The sequence below is a fragment of the Empidonax traillii genome, unplaced genomic scaffold, assembly GCF_003031625.1.
Source record: "Empidonax traillii isolate 1590-97213 ecotype Southwest subspecies unplaced genomic scaffold, ASM303162v1 scaffold169:size887049, whole genome shotgun sequence".
In the NCBI taxonomy this organism is placed as follows: Eukaryota; Metazoa; Chordata; class Aves; order Passeriformes; family Tyrannidae; genus Empidonax; species Empidonax traillii.
In genome coordinates, this window is record NW_020955362.1 from 868,391 (window position 1) to 879,697 (window position 11,307).

Here is an 11,307-nt window from a genome sequence, read left to right on the forward strand (position 1 = left end):
CTCTGGACCCGCTCCAGCACCTCAATGTCCTTCCTGAACTGAGGGGCCCAGAGCTGAACACAATACTCAAGGTGTGGCCTCACCAACGCAGAGTACAGGGGAAGGATCACTTCCCTGCTCCTGCTGGCCACACTGTTCTTGATGCAGGCCAGGATGCCATTGGCCTTCTTGGCCACCTGGGCACACTGTTGGCTCATGTTCAGCCTCCTCTCATTAGATAAAAATTTATTTATTATATTTATTATATTCATAGTAATGAGGAACCATGGAGCAGATCAAACAATACTTTAAAATCAGTATCTTTAGAAATGGAAATAGACTAGAAAATAAAATGGAAATTAAAAAACCAAAACCACAAAACAAACAAACAAACAAACAAACAAACCCCAAAAACAAAACCAAAAACAAAAACACATTCCCCCTTGGATGGTATGAATACTCTTCATTTCTGAGACTGCATTTTTCTTTCTCTGTCCGAAGAGGTCATTATGAATTATTTTTCTTAGTCTTGAAATTTAAAACTATACTTACTGGCAATTGCAATTCTACCAACGAGATTAGAAGTTAGATTCAGTAATGCTTATGTAAGACTTTTATCGCACATGCTGGTCAGAAGGCTTTTTTAATATATACTACTCTAATTCTGTGTTTCAGCATTTACAAACTAGAATATCTTAAAGACACCAGGAAGAATTTTCAAAGATTGGTCTCAGCAAAAGACAGATATAAGTGGGGTCATCTCCTGTGTTCTTAAAATGACTCTATACAAAACTCTGTGTGTCAGGTTATACAGTCGTGTCTCCATTTTGCATCTCCATTCTGTTTCTGCTTAAACCCTTAACAAAGCATTAGAAACCAAGATTTTCAGCAAATAAATATTAAAAGAGTAAAATATGGAATGTTTCTTTTTTTAATATCAAAGAGTTTTCAGATGACTTAAATTTTTTTTAAGTTATTTTCATGGCAAATTCTGAAATAATTTTTGATAATTGTTTAAAAGAAATAATTAGCAAGACATAAAATCTTCCAAAATGTTGCTACTGCAATTTCATTGTTTTCATTTGCAACACGTGGCAGGGCTAATGCATAGTTCTAGCACTTTTATATACTGGACAGTGTTCTGAGACCAAATCATCTTTCGTAGCTTGAGTTTTTTATTTGAAGAGTATATAAACCTCACAATATGTATGTAAAAACCTATCTTTTTCATTACTGTATGTGTAATTAATATTAATAAGTTTGTGTCTGTGTACACATACACGTACCTCAAGAATCTAAGATACAAATTTTCCTCTACCTGCACTAAGAGGGTCCAAAATAAACGCAAAAAAGATTATACTGCTGATTACTGACATCTCTTTTTCTTCCTCTTGGCTATGAATTCAAATTCCCTGTAAAGTGAAAAGTCTCAATTTTAATAAAAATTATTTGGATATTGTGAATGATTAAAATGAAGGAAAGCAACACTCAGTTGAATCAGTTCCAGTTTGTTACCCTGGAGGTGGCACAAGTTGATATAATTTTAAATGTGATTCACACTGTTTAGACAGATGATATAAATATCTCAGGGAGACAGAGATAAATTAGTTTTATCCATCAAAACAGTCTAGAGTCAAGGTTTCTGTTAATAATTCAATGTTTCTGTGAAAGATTTCTTACTTATTTTTAACCAAATGGTTTCTCATTTTTTCAAGAACAAAAATAATCAATTTTAAGAAGATCTTTAAATAGGAAGAGCAAGTATTCTTTGACTTCTCTAGAAGACCGCTTTTCTATATGCTACTTTACCAGTGCAGACTTTTGTACAGATACTGAACATATCAAACAAAACTATGCCTAAGAGATGAACAATTCCTTTCCATGAGATAATTTGCAGAGAGGTTAACCCTGGTGGGATGGGGGAGAAAATCGGAACGGTAACAGTGAGAAAACTCCTGCATTGAGAAAAATACAGTTTAATAGGCAAAGCAAACGCTGTGCACACAAGCAAAGCAAAAGAAGGAATTCCTTCACTTCTTCCTGTTGGCAGACAGGTGTTCAGCCGTACCCAGGAAAACAGGTCTCCATCATGCATGATGGAGACTTGGGAAGAGAAACGCCATCACAACAAATATTCCCCCTTCCTCCCTCTTCTCCCAGTTTTATATGCTGAGCGTGATGCCATATGGAATATCCCTCTGGTCAGCTGTGGTCAACTGTCCCAGCTATGTCCCCTCCCAACTCCCTGTGTAGCCCAACCTGCTCCCTAGTGTGGTGGTGTGAGAAGCAGAAAAGACCTTGACTTTGTGCGAGAATTGCTCAGCAACCAATAAAACATTCCTGAGTTATCAACGCTGTTTCGAACAAAGATGAAAAGTAGAGCCCTATACCAACTACAATGAAGAAAATCATCCCCCAAAAAGCCAGCACAAGACCATTTCCTGAGTCTATTCAATTTGGTGCATGCTGAAGGTTGACTAACAAATGCTGTCCAAGATACCCTCCACTGGCTCCTTCCATGGTCTATTCTTACCCATGACCTTTTGGGCTCCATAATTCAAACACAACAGAAGACTGAAGGAGAATTCCTGACTCCCTATGAGATTAAACAGTTGATGTTTGGCTTCACCACCACCATACACCCAAAAAACCTACAAATGCTGCACAGTTTTTATTTTCAAAACAAGAGGCACACAAATTTATTAACAACTGTGCCTCCAAATGCCTGCCTAGTAGCTACTTGATTTCAGCCAAACAACCAAAGCGTATTTAAGACTCCCATGATTATAAGAAATTAACCCATGTGGACACCTGAAGCTCTTGACAGTCACAGATATCTATGGTAGTAACTTGAAAATCTAATACTTGAGGGATATCATTTGAACAAAGCTCTTTCAGAAAGCCCATGGAACAGCAATTTGAGGAAAGTTTTTTTCCTTATGGATTCAACAACTGTGACATTTCCAGAGCAACCACTTCATTCAAAAATTCTCTGCTATTCCTGCTATCAGCAGCCTCAGCACCCTGGTCTACAGAGCTACAGCAAGGTGGTGGTGCCATGGATACTGCCTCTCTCCACCCAGTCAAACGCCACTCCACTCACTCCAGTATCCACTGGACCTTTGATACTCTGCTCTGATCAGATATTAGTGACTTTGCAGACAGTAAAAAACTACAGGTTTCCCTTCCCTGCAATGTTTTTCTGTCCTTCAGCAGTTTTGTGGGCCTGCCAGGGTCCTGAGGGCACCATCGGCCCTTCCCATCCATGCCCAGACTCCCAAGGCTGCCTTCACCCAGCTCATGGCCCAAGTCCCTGTGTCAGCCCTGGGAGCCGTCATCCCTTGCCCCCTCTTTACCCCAGTGGGACTGTTTTCCAGCTCCCCATGGCCCAAACATGTGCCACCTGAGCTAGACCCTCCTTTGTGAGCTCACATCCCAGCACATCTTCAGCACAGGGAGGTGCCCAGTAACTTGGACTATCCCAGTGCTCCCATCTGGTCTGATCCTGGCTGTTCTTAGAGGCTAAGGGAGTAGGAACTGTCTGCTGCAGAAATCAGGGAAGTGGCATCAGCAAACACTCACTGCAGTGAGGTTTCTAAACCTTGTGTACTGGAAGACATTTTGTGTTATTGGAAGAGCTTTTTTCAGTTCATCACTGGGCTCCTGAAGGAAGGGCAGCATTAATGGGGCATTTGCACTGAGGAGGTAGCTAAAGGTGATAAGGCTAAAATAGACCAAGCTAAGTACAAACTGTATGTTATCCATATATTAGATCACAGTGGGGGTGGAGGGGGTGGGGGTAAGAAAATTATTTAGAAGTAAAGTTATATGATACACACTGCACCTTCACAATGAATGCAGATGGTACTGCAGCTTACGTAGACCACAGGTTGACACCCTGAACTTTGCTTTAAGGACTGTGCAAGCTCAGATTAGCTGACATTACATTTGATTTGCTATATATGAAATAAATGGCCACCTGTCTAGTTTTGTCTTTGCCTTAAAGTTCTCATGTGAACGTTCTTTTGCTTGACAGTCAGAATGACCCATCATGGTTACTTCTAAGAAAATCCTATAAGAGGTCTGAAGGCCATCACACTGGTAAACCTCAGCATAGTCAGGATTCAGGCAGCCTGACATGCCTTGAGTAGAAGTCCATCTGATGCTGCACAACTTAAGGTTGTGTGCATCTGAGGAGATGTAAGATTATCTGTGCTATCCCTTTTGTTCATCTGGTGTTATCTCCAATAAAAGATATTTTAAACAATACCTTAATGTGGTCCAAGAGCCTTTCTCACGGAGACCCCCAACAAACTAGCACAGGTATGTTACAATTCCCTTTAGCATTCTCCAAGGAAAACCCAGATCTTCTACAGTTGGCTGGTTACCAGTTGGTCAAACAAGCCCACATTAAACATGCTAGTCACAGAAATACTACACGGAACAAGTCAGCTGGGTAAGACAGCTCCACAGAGTACAAAATGATTCTTAAATATTATTCACAGCATGGTAAACCTAATGCCCAAAAGGTAAAAATTACATGCCTGGCACAATCTGTACATGAACTGCACACAGGAGAACCTATGCCTAATTAAAGCCAGCTCACTGCACAAGGCCTGTTTGATGACTATGTAGTCACCATTGAGTCAGAAGCTAATAACTTCATGTTACTTCTCCTTTGTATAGTGAGCTGGAGGGGGGGAAAGGGGACATACTCTCACAAAACAACTGCAAGCCTCCCACAGTGACTACACTTCAGTGAAATTTCTCAGCATCACAAGAAGTTATCATTATTCAGTAACTGTGCTTAAGGAATGACTGACTGACGATCCAAGGACTTTTTTTTTTCAAACCAAGGATCTCCTGGATGATGTGCTTTCTCATCTGAAATAATTATATTTAATGTTACCTATTAATGATAGATTATTTTTTAATATTTTTATCAAATTTATACATATGCTGTACAAAAATTAGTTTGTCCATCATTTCATTCTAATTATAGCTAGTTGATTGGAATGGATAACAATTTTATTTAATGATTTCTTTATATATGTAGCAAATTAAGGGATGTGCTTGCACATTCTTCCTGCAGCTTTTCTAAAAGCTTAGTTTAAAATAAAATCTTTGTGGGTGTGCCTTGCACAGCAGCATCTCAGCAAGAGAGCATAAGCAAAGTTAATGAGTTTCCTCAGATTTAAATTAAAAGCATATTTTTCAGTCTTTTGGTTAAACAGAAAATTTCTCTGGTACTATACAAATCCCTGAGTCAAGATAATAAATATAATAATCCATGTCTTTCAGATTTGTGTCTGGTAGGAAATCTGGTTCCTCTCTTTTCAAAACAATGCAGATGCACACTTGATGCAAAAAATAGAAATGGGAAACTACAGCTTGTCACAGCATAGATTTAAATTGTTAAATACCAGCTAGTAATCCCTGAAATTGAGTCACTAATGTCTCCAAAACTTTTGTTAGCATATGGAGAAAACTAATTACAAAAATAAGAGGTGTATAAAACTGAGTATTTAAGCATGTGCTAGCTTGCAGTAATGTTTAAAAACAAACTGAGCATTGCATATAGTTTCAATAGACTATTATTGGGGGGAAAAAACATGAGTGCATCAAAATCTCCTTTTAGAAAATTTTAAACATATCTGACCATATAGGACACATAAGAGTATTTTAATGAAGAGCAAGGATCAAAAATGAAATACAGTTCTGAGCACATAAAGTTGTGCCTACATTTATCCACTGCCAAATGTTAAGCAAATGCTTTTCGATATTTGTTTTGGCTATAGTCTCCACCACTGTACTGGTAGGTATGAGGTTTTTCTTCCCTTGTTTTTTGAATATTAATGATCTCTTAACACTGTCTCATTTTTCCCTACACTTTTAGCAAGGGTAAACATTTTTGAACTTTTAACCTGTTCAGAGATTGTGCATTCTTTATAAGATTTAAGAAGAATCTAAAGTTCAGCAAAATAAAGATGGACTTGTTTCCTAAAACATGCCTCAGGTTGACAGTTTCTTCTACAGTCCAGTCAAACCTCCTGCAGCACCCCCTGTTGTTATCACCCTCTAAAAAGTACAGACTCGTAAACTTACCAAGTTGTGCACTGGCTCCTTGGTGAAATTAAAATAGACTTCACTTTCCAAAACATGGAGTCCAATATTTGAGAAATTTTATCCCTAAGCTAACACAGGCTAAAATATATTGCAATTGCAGTCAGTCTTCAAAAAAAGGTCAAGTCTGGATCGGCAGCATCCTGACTTTGCAAATGTTCTAAATCCAGTGACTTGATTCAGTCAGAAGGAAGGCTCAGCAAGTGGAATAAGAGCAGGATTGGTGAAGAAATAAGATATTCAAAACAGGATTCTTTAAGAAATTATTGCACCTTCTTTGCAAATAGGAAGACTGGTAGAGAGAAGGAGGTGGTGGGTGTGGAAAAAAAAATTGCGTTTATCCAGATATATCATAGAATCATAAAATATTCTGACTTGGAAGGGACCCGCAAGAATTGTTAAGTCCAACTCCTGGCTCTGCACAGGAGAGAACTAAGAATCACACCATTTGCCTGAGAATGCTGTTCAAACACTTCTTGAACTCTGTCAGACTTGGTGCTGTGACCACTTCCCTGGGGAGCCTGTTTCAGTGTCCAACAACCCGCTGGGTGAAGAACCTTTTCCTAGTACTCAGCCTAAACCTCCCCTGACACAGCTTCATTCCATACCTTCAGATCCTGTCACTGGTCACCAAAGAATTGATCAGTGTCTGCCCTTCCTCTTCCCTGTGTGAGGAACCTGTAGACCACGAAGTTTCCCCTCAGTCTCCTCCTCTCCAGGCCAAAAAAAATGATCTCAGCTGCTCCTTATACGGTTTCCCCTCCAGGACCTTTACTATCTGCATGGCCCTCCTTTAGATACTTTCTAATAGTATAAATAAGCTATATAAAGTAATATAAATGTATAAAAAGGATTACATATATTTATATTTATTTTGAGACAATTATGAAAGCACTCTAGAATAACCTGGAATCTGAGTATTACTAATTCTTACAAGGCCTCTCAATTGTTCCTATGAGAAAAGAATGGACTTGAGTTGCTTGGTTAAGTTAAAAGTTGAATCACCCTAAGCTTATCCACACTGAAAGCAAGAGTCAGGTGGCTCCAGCAAGTAGCTTGATTTGATTCAGAGTTTAAACCTAGAGAAAAGAAGTCTACCAGGATAAACATTATTCATGCTTTATAGATCCCTAGACATTTCCCAGATAACATGTTATCCCTTTCGGAAAAATCATGTATTTTGTCAAATATGTATTAGAACCCTATTTTTTTCAGTTGCCTTTTGTGAAAATTTTACATTTAGTTCATGGCACCTCAAAGACCCATACAGCACAGTCTGAAAGCCAATGGAGATATTTAAGCAAGATAAATAGGGTTCCTAACTTGGGTGCTTCAGGTACATCACCAAAATTGGATGGGTGAATATGCTCAGACCTTTCTATAAAAGGTCAGACAACCTAGGAAGAGGCTTTTGCAGAGTAGAAACTATTATGTTTCTTATTCTTGGCATCCAATTACTTAAAGAGCAAAATGAAAAACTTCTTGCTCAGAGAAACAGTGAGAAAATAGCTGGCAGGTGGGAACAGAGCTCCAACTGTGATAGTATGCACAGATTACCATGCTTTTAAACAAAGAGTAATCAGCACAGTATTATAAGTTTTTAAAATACCAGAGACTACAATTTGTGGCAAAATGAAATGAACTCTATTTTTATCCCTTGGTTCAAAATAAATCAGGGAAGTCTCTGAAACTAAAAGAACATAATGGATGGAAGGTGAGCAGATTGTTTTATTTGCTTTTAAAACGTTTCAGATTCTTAGTGTAAAAAGATTATTTCTATGTGTGGGTGGTATAATTGATCTTCTTAGTCTCTTTGTGTTGTTATTCTCCTTGATGCACATTTAAATGTAGTGCTAACAAGTAATGAATTTAGTAAAAAAAAAAAAAAAATCCAAACAGTTGAATGACATTTTCCATTCCTTACAAAGTTTGAAGCACAGGGAAAAATATATCTCAAAGTTATGAAGTAATTTCAGGTGAAGTCCTGAATACTTTTAATTTCAGATATTTATATAATTCTGTTGCCATATGACTTAGCATATCACAACCTATTATTAGGTGTTTGTGTGACTGTTACATTCACAATGCCCAAAAACTGTGGGGGAAAAAAATTACCCAAATTTTAAATAAAGGGAATAAAATGTCCTGGAAGACAGCGAAACAGTGAGTTTAGCTAATATTCCCAATATAATATTAATATAGTGGAGTGACACGGTCTCTGCCTTTACACTCAGATCATATAAGTCAGTGATCTTGACTCTACACTTTACACTGTGCACTTCCTTCTTAGATTACGTGGCCAGGAAGGAGTAGAAAAAACCATACAGAATGAGCACTGTAAGCAGAGAAGGAAACAGAGGAGACTGTCCTGCTGAAGTCAGTGGCAAAACTCACATTGATTTTCCCTTGTCTGGTTTCAGTCTGAAGTTTAATCATTCTTGCTCATGACATGGATGTCCTCTCAGCTCATAAAACCATCACGGGATCTTCAAAAGCTCAGTCAAGACAGCAAGAAAGAAAGGCTGTTCTAACAAAGGATCCTAGGTAGCTTTTGATGACAAATCTCTCATATACACAGACAAAAAGGCAGATTCTCTGTCAGCTTTCAAAGGAGAAAATTCCTAAGAGCTTTGGTGGCAAAAAATAAAGAAGGAAGAGCAAAAAAAAAAAAAACCACACACCTTTCTATAAATTACAGATTCAGTAAACAAGACTTTCAGTGTGCTTCTGAGTGTGAGATGAAGAGGATGAACCTTTACACAATAGAAAAAAGGAGTCAAACCTTTTAAGAGCTTTCACTGAGCTAGCTTGGTAATAGAAGAGTACTTTTTTATTATTTTTTTTTTATTCCCTAGGACTTTTTCACTTTTGAAACATTTTGAGAGGAAAGGTGAGAGTGGAAGCTCTAGAAGCTCTAAAAGGAGCCAATAAGGACAGTTCAGAAACCAAGGATAAAAACAAGACACTTCTGCTTCTGACTGAAACACACTAATAGGAACACAACATGTACTGTATACTCATAATTTTCATGTTCATGCTGGTTGTTTATGCCTTTTCAAGCCTGACATAATCACAAACCCATCTAGTTAGAACATGACCCTGGTTAGTCAGATAATTAAATGGAATAATGCAATTAGTAGGTGTTAAAATAGCGCCTTGAAAGGCAAGAAAAACCCAAGTTCCCCTGTTCCCTTTTTGGGTAGTAGATCTTTGTTTCACAAAGTTTTCCCAAAGTGCAACCCTGGCTAGCTTTCATATTCTGTGGAAAATCAATTAATAACGTCTGTTTAGTATGGATATGTCAGTTGTTCTAAGAAGGACATCAGTTTGAAAGATAGATTAGACAAGGACAACACATTCATGCCAACATGCTGAAACTTATGAATATGGACAAGTTAAGACTGACTGTGATGGCTTAGACAAAAAAGTGTAAGTGAATGCAAGATCAAAACAACTACTTTGCGAAAGGTTCTTAAAATCTAAGAGAAAAATATTTCTCTTTAAGTAAATATCCTCAGTCAGTGTTTCCCATAGGGAAAAAAAACAAGATAAAAGTACAGAGAAGGGAGGAAAAGATAGAAACTGGGTGAAAACATCTGTTGTTTTAAGTGCCTAAGGACTGTGGCTGTAGGGGGAGGTAGAGGATGGTATTAAATAGGGTATGTGTAGGGAACCCAGAAACAAATGAAGAAGAAATTAAGGAGTTGGAGGGAGTGGACAAAGGAACTAAGGAAAGAAAAAGAGGAAGGATCAGGTGAGTAGAAAGAACTGGGTTGTGATGTGGAGCACAAAGAGCAAAACTACAGGACTAAAGAGAGCATTCAGAAGAAACAAAAGAGAGAAAATGAAAAAGGAAAGTGAGAAAATATAGGCAATTGTTAAAACATATACTCAGAATGGAGAAAGAATGGAAAAGAGGAGGAAGAAAGCCATGACATGGAAAATGCAAGGAAAAAAAAGCATAAAAAAAAAAAAGCTTGGCAGTAAGAGTCAACCTTGTCAGTCAAAAGAATGATATGTGATCACATGAAGAATAAAATCAGGCTATTTGATAGAAGATATTCCCAAATAGAATGCAATTTCTGTAAAGGAAATGCCTTTATAACTAGAAGAATTAACAAATCAATAGAAGAACTGTTTAATTTTCCTGCCATTAGCTCAAATTCATGTTCTCTGCAGAGAATGTCTGAATGACAATCATTGAGCAAAGCAGAATCTCATTCATATTACAGTTGCCAATCAAAGCTACAAAGCTAGAATATGTATTCAACTAGGGTCCTTGCTAGATACCTACAATATAGAAGTCCACAACAGAAAACCAAGTTAGAGTATAATGAAATAAAGGAGATTTAATTTTATATTTGAATATAAATTAGTCAAACTTTCTCTGTAACTAACACTGTAAAATAAATTTATGTGTAATAAACTGCAGTGTTCTCGAAAAAGGTGTATCTTCATGAATCCATTATGAACACTGTTTGGTTTAATCCCAATTAGACAGTGGACATTTTTTTAAGTCCTGGGAGGATCAGATAGATATAAATCACCTCATGTGTTTCTAATTTCTTCTACAAGGCCCACTATAATGCACATATAATATTCAAACACTGCTTTTGCTCATCTAGAATGACTGGTTATTGGTAGTTTGTAGGTATCGTGTCAAGAATACCCTGAAGGACATCTTCCTGTGACCTCTCCAGTCCTCGAAATGCAAAATCCTTTCACTTCAGTGTACATGGCATGGAACAGAAATGAAGCAAACACTGAACCTACTGAAAACACTATCCTCCATCCACACCTATCCTCACAGTGTATATGGGTGCTGATTTTCAAGAGCCTAATTATGTGCATTACAAAGCAATTGTGAGTTTTGGTAATTCCTACTGAAATCAATGCTCTTGAGAGGTGCTTAGTACATTCCAGAAAAAAAGCCCCCCCAAAATGCTGGGGATTTTACCCACATGGGTCTGACAGCCTACACAAGTAGTGGGTTTTACATTTTGTGGGTATAAATTATTGGTTAGGAAAAAAGGTTTACATTCTCTTTAGAAATAAATCACAGGCAAATTGTACTGGAAGCAATTTAGCTTTCCTACTAGTTAAACTGCGAGATTACTTTTAAGTGCTATGTTGGTAAGCACACTTTGCCTAGCAACAAGTGCCAGATGTCATTCCATTTCCTGTGCACACAATAGAGGTCCATAA